General features: G+C 39.8%; 1 protein-coding gene across 1 annotated transcript in view; it reads left to right on the top strand.

The window, feature by feature from the left end:
* The first annotated feature begins 1613 nt into the window (after nucleotides 1-1613).
* LOC103462729 (leucine-rich repeat-containing protein 4C-like) overlaps nucleotides 1614-8632 on the top strand; it is a 49584-nt gene continuing 42565 nt past the window's right edge. Inside the window, exon 1 of the mRNA XM_008405693.3 lies at nucleotides 1614-3097. The gene's annotated coding sequence lies outside the window, so the exon portion shown is untranslated. The remainder of the gene's footprint in view (nucleotides 3098-8632) is intronic.

Genomic DNA, 8632 nt, shown 5'->3' with positions numbered 1-8632 from the left:
CCAGGGTGCACCCTGCATCTCACCCAAAATGTCTCGCTGGATATAAGCACCAGCAACCCTCCTGACCCCACTGGGGAAAAGGGTGTAAAGAAAATGAATGGATGGATGGCTTTTGGGTAGAACTGCCAAAAAACTTTATTTATTTCAATGTTAAGTCTTTTTAAGGTGAACTTTCTGGTATGTTTCTGGTAATTAACCTGCTGCAAGACACAGGTATGTTTTAATGGATAAAATCTGAATTTGAAAATTACTTTTTGTATTTATTTGGATGATCTATTTCTGACATCATCACTTGTTTGATGATTGGAAACATTTTAGTGTGGCTAAAGACCTAAAACAGAGAAGATCTGTACATGGGACAAACTTTTCACTGAACTCTACAGACATGTATGTGAAAGGGACCTGTTTCCGGAATGCTTTGAGATATTATTTGTAGTAATTTGGCTCTATGCAAATTAACTGATCAACGGAATGATGCAAAATTTGTTTTCAGAGATAAAATTCTGTCTGATATTCCTCAATGTTTTCTTCAGCCACCAGCATGGGGATGGTTTTCATGTCTGACAGTCCTTGTTTGTTATTTTAGCAATACATGTTACTCCTCTTGTTTTGACATTGTTTCCAGTTTATGATATCTTTTTGCTCAAACTGTTTTTACTGAATGCGTGTTATAACAAAACACTTTTAAAACATGATCCCACTTCACTCATCATAGATGAGGAATCTGAAACAAAGAAAACCACACAGATGAAACACAGCAGATAAAAATGACTACATAACAAATCTGTAGTTATTGAATCTGCTGTCTGATACAGTTTTACAATTAGTTAAAAGTGAGTTAGGATGTATCTTCTAACTGGTACCAGATGTTGGCAAGCTGACTATGTTTTGCATAAGAATGCCAAACGACCGAGCCCCATACCAAGCAGATTAAATAACAATGCAGCAGGTGCATCACGGAGTCCAAGGATCACAGATCTAATCAGACTTGTAGTTTTAATTATACATGACTAATTAATATTTTCAAGACAGGCATCATGTCTGAAAGCCACTGAGTGAGTATGGATAGACAGAGGGTCAGTTTTGCATTTCAACAGTGTGGCACAACTGAAAAGAGTGTAAGGACGTCTGACCATTAGATATATTTCTCATATCAAATAAAAAAAAAAAATAGAGGGCTAACTCCCTTGTTTGGTGAAGTTGTGCAAAAACTCCCACTCATCTGTCTTTTAAATTCTTAGGTGATCAGAAACATTATGACAGGTAAAAAATAATCTTTCTCTCTTTCTCAGTTGAATTATGGGCCTTATTGGCCTCACAGTCCAGGAGGTGTTCTAACACATGACTGATTTTTGCTTCATTATGTCTGCTAATGAGACAGGCTGTTCTGAGTTCAAATGAAACCTCACTCACTTCTCTCTATCTTCAATTCACTTAAGCTCACCTTCAGGGCAACGCCAACATGTGTGCCTTGGTGCTCTTTGCAGTGGGTGAGTTTTCTCCCTTTGTTATGTGTTTTTTTTTATCCTCTGTCTCAAAGCAGATTTTAGCCCAAATGTGTTGCATGAGATGTTTGTAATTAAAAGCAACCATGTTTAATGAAAAACGGCAGCGGATGTTATGTAATGGTCTCATAGCCTGAAACTAAAGATATAAAATGATAGATATTTCTGATTTTGGTGGGCACACGCATCTGTCAGTGCTTAACGCGGAGGAGTGATAATACCCCTACATGTTGAGTGGGAATTTATTTGAGGACGCTGACTGTGGAGATAGTCCGTTTTAGATGACTGAATAGAGAATAACGCCTGTAGGTGGCAACCATACCTCATCAACAACTGAATCACACGCGCACGCGCACTCCAGGTACACACAGGCGCATTTCCAACCCCATCAGATCCGTGCTTTATACATAAGCGCTATTGATCCCCGATAATTAATGACTGCTGTGTGATTTAAATGGGCAGCGAGACGGGAAGCCAAAGTGGTCAAAGTTAAAGTGGTCCCTGGGCAATAAGGGGACCAGCGTGCACGCCAACACATGCGCAACAGACACACACGCTAGTGAGTCACAAGCGCGCACGGCAGATCTGCGCCCGGAGACGATTTGAGCGCGCTCGCTATTCAAGTCATGGACGGCAGCGAGCTGGGGGACCATTAGGAGCCGCTGGCAGAAAGCCGCTTTATTTGCAACACACGGACGTTGCAGCCTAAACCGCGCGGACTGGACCCACGCTGCCTGACAAGCGGAATTATCACCGATGTGATCAATAAACCGAACGGCTTTGACGGGTAGGGATGAAAAATCTCACCCTGTACAATCTTCCCCATTTTACTTGACAGAAACGCTGTGTGCCATATGCTCTGCGAATTTCAGAGCAGCCTATGGCAAGCCATTTGTCCTGATGCGGAGCGTCTGATGGTTGCAGTGGGACGGATATCCTCAATTTTATCCAATAGGCATTCTAAGGTTTTTCTGTGTTGGACGCTTTTTTTTCTCCATCTCTCGCTGCGCTGACCTTATTCACAAGGCTTTAAATAGGTAAACGTTGACTGCCATGCAGTAATGAACATCTGACTTGGGAAAGCCATTGACTGACAGTTTTTTTTTCCACTTTATTTTTTTGTCTGTCTGTTTTTCTTTTTCTTTTGGCAAAATTTTATTTTTGTGGATTCGCCTGGGAGGCTGTTTTAGGGTGAGAAGCGGCCTGTATATGGACTTCACTCCCCCTTTTTTTAAAAAAACAAAAAAACAACAACAAAAAATAAAAAATAAAAAAAAAACTCTGCAGGATTTTCCTCCTCCTCGGTCCAGAGGAATACCTTCAAGTCCGGGAGGCTACTGCTTCTCCTCTGTGGGTTTAGAATGGTGACCGCACCGCAGATGAACGCAACTCTCAGAGTGTTTGGCGTTTTTCGCAGGCGAGCATCTTGACTTGTGATCGAGAGAGACGCGGACTGCAGCAGCCTCCAGCCCCCCTTTTCACATGGAGATTTGTGTCTCGGTGGTACTGCAAATCTTGAAAACGTGGACGGGGGCCCTGATGAATTTTCCTGCTCTGCTCTCGCCCTCGAGTTCTTTTATTCGAAAAAATGCGTAAGTATTTCATTCAGATTTGCTCCGTTTATCCCCTTTTTCGGTTGTTCGGAACTATCTACCATCGCCACTTAAGCTCCCGATTTGCGCTTAGCTTGTCCATTTACATGCCAAGAAATATACTTTTTGCGTCTTAATTCTGTCTGTGTAGAAATGTTCAAAAATCTGTCGCATTCTCTCTCAACATTGAGCTTTGTTTTGTGTTTCAAAGGCTGTGACTGATATATAGACATGTAACGTTAAGGAAAAGGAGACCTGAGAGGTAACTGGTGCAACAAATTCAATCTTTGAGCGCTTTATAGAGACCGTGAGTCTGTATTAGTCCCTGTTGCCAGTAGGACATTACTGATAGAAAAAGGCCTACGTCATATGGTAATTCAAATTCAGTTCAGGTATTCTCAGCATACACGTTTGCAGCAAAAGGGGCGCCGGATTGGCCAGGTGAACTGGCTGGTCCATGTGAAGGGCGCTTTGAGTTTGAAGAGCAGAGAATCATGTTTTAAACAATCAACAACAAAAAAATCTTCTCCCGCATCACCCTAAATTTCATTGTGTCTTATTTTGTTTTGTCCTCCTGCGTCCTGACCATGTAGCGAAGACAAAAAAAAAAACCTTAGTCAAGCCACCCATGGGTAATGCACCTCAAGCAAAAAAAAAAAAAAAAAAAGCTGCCCCCCCAAACGCCCACCCCTCCCTACCACAGCTCGAGAAGGTTACCCACAAGAACAGGTTGCTTTTTGAAATGTAAAATGTCAAGTCCTAGAATTGTTGCTTTGGCAATGCTGCCTTAAAGGAAAAAAAAAAAAATCTATGTGGGAGCTGTCCATCAGTGTGTGGTGCTGAAAATGCTTTGCTTGAAGTGGCTTGAAGAGAGTCCTGCATTTAGAGCTCTGACATTGCAACTGAAATTGCTGCTGCAGCCAAAAGCTTTCCACTTAAACCGTAACCGACTGATCCTCAAGTGTGCCCTACCATATTCACATCTGGCGATTTTACGGCCAGCCTGTAAAATGAAGGACACGCTCTGAGTGAGGAGGGCTGGTTACCACGATATTTGCATGCATGTATGAGCACAGCTGACACAATCTGCAGTATCTCCATTTAAAGCTGGTTTAATTGCCTCTTTGAGAACTGAATTGTGAGGTGAGTTTTTTGTGTATTTAGGCAAATGAGTCTGCCAGGGGTTTAGATTATTACCCATGTGAACATTTATAATTTAGAATGACAGAAAACACAAATTGTTTGCCATTCGGGGCCTGAAGATGCTTCCTATCTTGTTATTACATGTGTCACAATTTATTTTCTACCCTATTCTCACAAATAGGCTATAGAATTTGTACAGTGATGTTTTCTTCTTTTTTTTTAAATCCACTGACGGATTTTCAGATAGACGAATTAGAAGTGCTAACACTAGGACCACACACCTGTTAGTCTCTCAGTAGGACAATTGGCCACCTGAGGAGCCACACTGAGCTCCTAAATGTTCTTGGGGGAAAAAAATGAAGTTCGCTGAAGGGTTGTGTGCCAGCCGAGTTTCTGAAATAAGCGTTGTGTTCTGCTTGGTTGAGAATTTTCAGCCATTAAGTGTGGAAAACATGAGTTCTGAGCTTATGCAGCAGCAACGGCGGTTCTTGTCACGGCCTTTGAGTTTGCGAGTTTATCACCTTGTTAAATTGTTCAGTCATCAGGAGAGAAACAGCAGAACACAAGGAATGTGATCACCCTGACAAACGCAGTGGAGGTTTGGCATTTACCTGCCTGCCAAGCAACTGAATGGAGACAAACCACACTAGGGCTGCTCACTACGGCAGCCCTGACAGAAGCCCTCACTGTGGGAAATGAGCACTTGGGTGAATGAATTTCTCTTCATGCGTGACACACATGTAGTCAACCACTGGTAGAGAACAGGGTGAACGGTGACTCATCTATCCAAGATTTTTTTCTGTGTCAAAACATGTTTTTTGTTCTTGCATTACTACTCGGGCAAAAAGGGTAATTTATGATTTCTGCAGTGACATTCCTCCATAAATTTATTGTGATGTGCTCTATCTTTACTCCTGTGACACATATTGTGACACATTTGTCTAATCTATTTTCTCTTGCTTTTTTGAAAAACAACATGAAACCTCGGTTATTTATGCTGTCATCACTCAACAACATTATATGTGTTAGAGTCTTGAACTAAGTGTATTTTAACAATCAGCCCTCTTTTGATATTCCTTCTTTTTTAAACAGAGCCACAGGAGTCTAAATAATGAGCAACTGGGTCTGCCCAGGGTTTTCACACTCAACGCTAAGCCTGCTGGGATGTTAATCATCAAGTAATATTTAGGGCTGGTTGCTCACATGTGCAATTTTCTTTGTTCAGATGTTGAATAAGGACTCATGCAAATCATAATTCTTTGCTAATTTCCGCCCAAGATCCTCATGTTATAGGGTCAATGACATTAAGTTAAAGACAGATTGCATGTGGTGCTGCCAAGTCTCAGTCTAATTTTAGTTTGACATTTTCAAGAATAAAGAAAAAAAAAAGAAGAAAGTCTGATGATTGTACTTGCTCAGTGCCTGGTAGTGATGGTTTTGGTATGTGTCAAAGAATAATTTTATGCTAATCATTGGTCTATAAAAGGACAAGGAATGAAAAATGATACTGGTGATTTATCAAGTCAACTTCTATATGAATTTGGAAAGGAGGGCACAGATAATCAGTGGTGCAGCCCCGCCCCTTCCCCACCTGCAGCTGCATCCAGCTGGTTAGCTGACAGAAAGTTAGATCTTCATTTCTCCTGCATTTCAAAGAAGGGCAAATCTATCAGTCTGTCCATGAGATAGATTTTGTAATAATCAGTATTTCGTATTTTATGTGATTCGTTAATGGCAGTGAGAGGTACAAGTGATTGTTCTTTCAAAATAAAGAAATGACATAGTAAACCGTTTTTGTTTAAAAAATGCATGAAACTGTGTTATTGTGAGTAAAGTTCAAAATTCTTTAAAAAATCCTTACCAGCCACTGCCTAACAGGCATGGATGATCTATGTACTAAGAAATTGGCAGGCTGTTGTTTCAGGACTGAAACAGTATCATGCTGTACTCATGGTTTCAATTTTTTTTAGTGAAATGTCAGAAGTGACAAAGTGAGTTTTTTCCGTTATAAGAAGTGTCATATAACTGCCACATGTTTCTGACCTGTTAAGAAGCTATAAAAAGGTACAACATGCTGAACAATAAGCATTCAAAAATAATATTAATAGCATTATTGTTGTTGTAATAATCTGTAATTAATATCTTCTTGTTTTAAAAGAAAATTAGATCGCATCATAATTTTTTAAAGAGGGCGGTATTATGTAAAATCATCTTTGTAAGTTGTATATCATGTTATAATGTTATTCCCTCATCAGAGCCCTCAGTGTTGCTTCCAAGTAGTAAATGGCATAATGGGAAGGCATGGTGTACTGAAGGCGGAATGTTGGGAAGAGCAGGTGCTTCTTAAAGAGACAGAGGCCAATTTCAATTTGTCAGATTTCTTTTTAGTTGTGTTTGATAATATACGGCATTTTTATAACACCTGAACTTAACAAATTGTGCCTTAAAAAGGCAATCTGTGTCTTGAAAATACACACCACCCCTTTAAGTTACTGGAATACTTTGAAGCTGTGGTATTTTTACTCAAGTTTATCAGAAAGCGAGTTTCAGTACTTATGCAAGCTAAATATGTTAGAATAATTATAAAAATAAAACTTTCATTTTAACACAACTGACCTTGGTCATGATTACCTTTGATTGTAGTTTTGCATGAACTCTGGCTTTCTTTTTTTTTTTTTTTGCTGAACGCTGTGCTGTGTAGACTGACTGTGGATTAATGCCTGATTTTGAAAGCTTTTGGTTTCAGCCTGTCAACACCAAAGAAATGCTGATTCATTTCCACGGTGCTCCGCATTACACTTTCCCAGCTGGTGACTGATGGTGGCAGTCAGAGTTTTTGAGGAATATGCTTCATGATATGTAGGACCCGTTTTGTTGTTTCATCAATTCACGCTGTTGGCTCACGATTCTGAATATCTCAGCGGGATTGAGGACCCAGGATGAGAGTGGGGCTAATTTGTGTAATTTGTGTCGCGTGTTCTGTCTGAATAAAGTGACAAACAGCTCAGCTCAAAACAGGCGTTTTGTAAAAACGTATATAATACGGAAAAATGACTTGCCTTTATGTATATATCTGAAGTATGCATCCTCGTGACATAAAGAAGAGAGAGGGGAAAACCTTGAGATTGGACTGACTTCCAGCCAGCTCCATTTTGATAGATTGCTCCTGCTATCTTTCCAGTAGTACCTCTAGAAAACATGTGTTTGTGTCGAGTCAAGAGACAGGGTGATCTCAGTTGGACCACTCGGGTGTGAAAGAGTCCAAGGCATGCCAGGCTGGAGAGAGACTTAGTGTTCACTGTAGCAGCTTAAGTTATGCCTTTGTGCACCAGAAAGGGGATTATTCTCTGAATCCTGCTCTGTGTCATTCACAATTTTGCTTTTCCAAATCAACAAATATGAATGTGGTGATGTATGAAGAGATGATATTCACTTACTGTATGTGGTATTTCATTACAATTAAATGTGACTTGTGTGGAGCCGCTGCAGTGATGCCTGAAAAAAATATATAACTCATGGCACAAATGTCATAATTGTTTTGACTGCGACTGTTGGTGCCTTACTTCACCATCTGTGTTGTGTACCATGTGTCTGCAGTGGCCTGCAGCAGAAGCCAGCAATCAACTCTAGCGAGACGCTCTGATAGAAAGAGTATTTTCAGTCGACAGGCACCATGTTTCTGCCTCTTCAGCAACCAGCCACTTTCTGCAAATGCCATAATGACCTTTTATAGATTTCTCTACAGATTCCCAACAACCTACACACATATACAGTTTGCAATAATGCACAAGTCAACATTATTTTCTGTGATTATATACTAGATATGGCAGTGTTGTGATGTGTGGCACAGCTGAGTTCCGCCCCCTGCTCTGAAGAATGCATAATCACAGTAAACAATACCCCAAGGGCAATTATGCTTTATTTTTTTTGCCATAACCCTCATATCTATTTATTTCTATGGGTTTCAAACTTTTATAAGTGTTAACAACTTAAATAAAATCAAGACATATTAAAGCAGCAATGAAGGAAACACATAAAGCTGTTTTTCATGAGTTACTCTTCGGGATGAGATCTGAGCGCTCTGATCCCAGGCTGATAGCAGGAGATGCTGATTAATTAAGTTCAGAGTCAAATAAATGTCACACTTCATTTTTCAGCAGTCAGCATGTTGTATTCTATTGACAAGTAAAAATGGGCTCTTAGATTACTTTTGATTTTAATTATGCAGCAATGCAAAATTTGTACTTACATGCCATTTTTAAATTCACAATATTTTAGTTACTTACAAGTTACAGTCAAACAATATTTAGCTATAAATAAATATTTTTTTGCAAGTGTCTCAAACAATCGATTTGCTTATTATTATTTTCTCAATGTTATTATCTAAAAAGA

The sequence above is a fragment of the Poecilia reticulata genome, chromosome 3 (genome assembly GCF_904066995.2).
Source record: "Poecilia reticulata chromosome 3, P_reticulata-male-v2, whole genome shotgun sequence".
Lineage (NCBI taxonomy): Eukaryota > Metazoa > Chordata > Actinopteri > Cyprinodontiformes > Poeciliidae > Poecilia > Poecilia reticulata.
The sequence above is the reverse complement of the archived record's forward strand: the minus strand, read 5'-3'. Positions and strand labels throughout refer to the sequence as shown.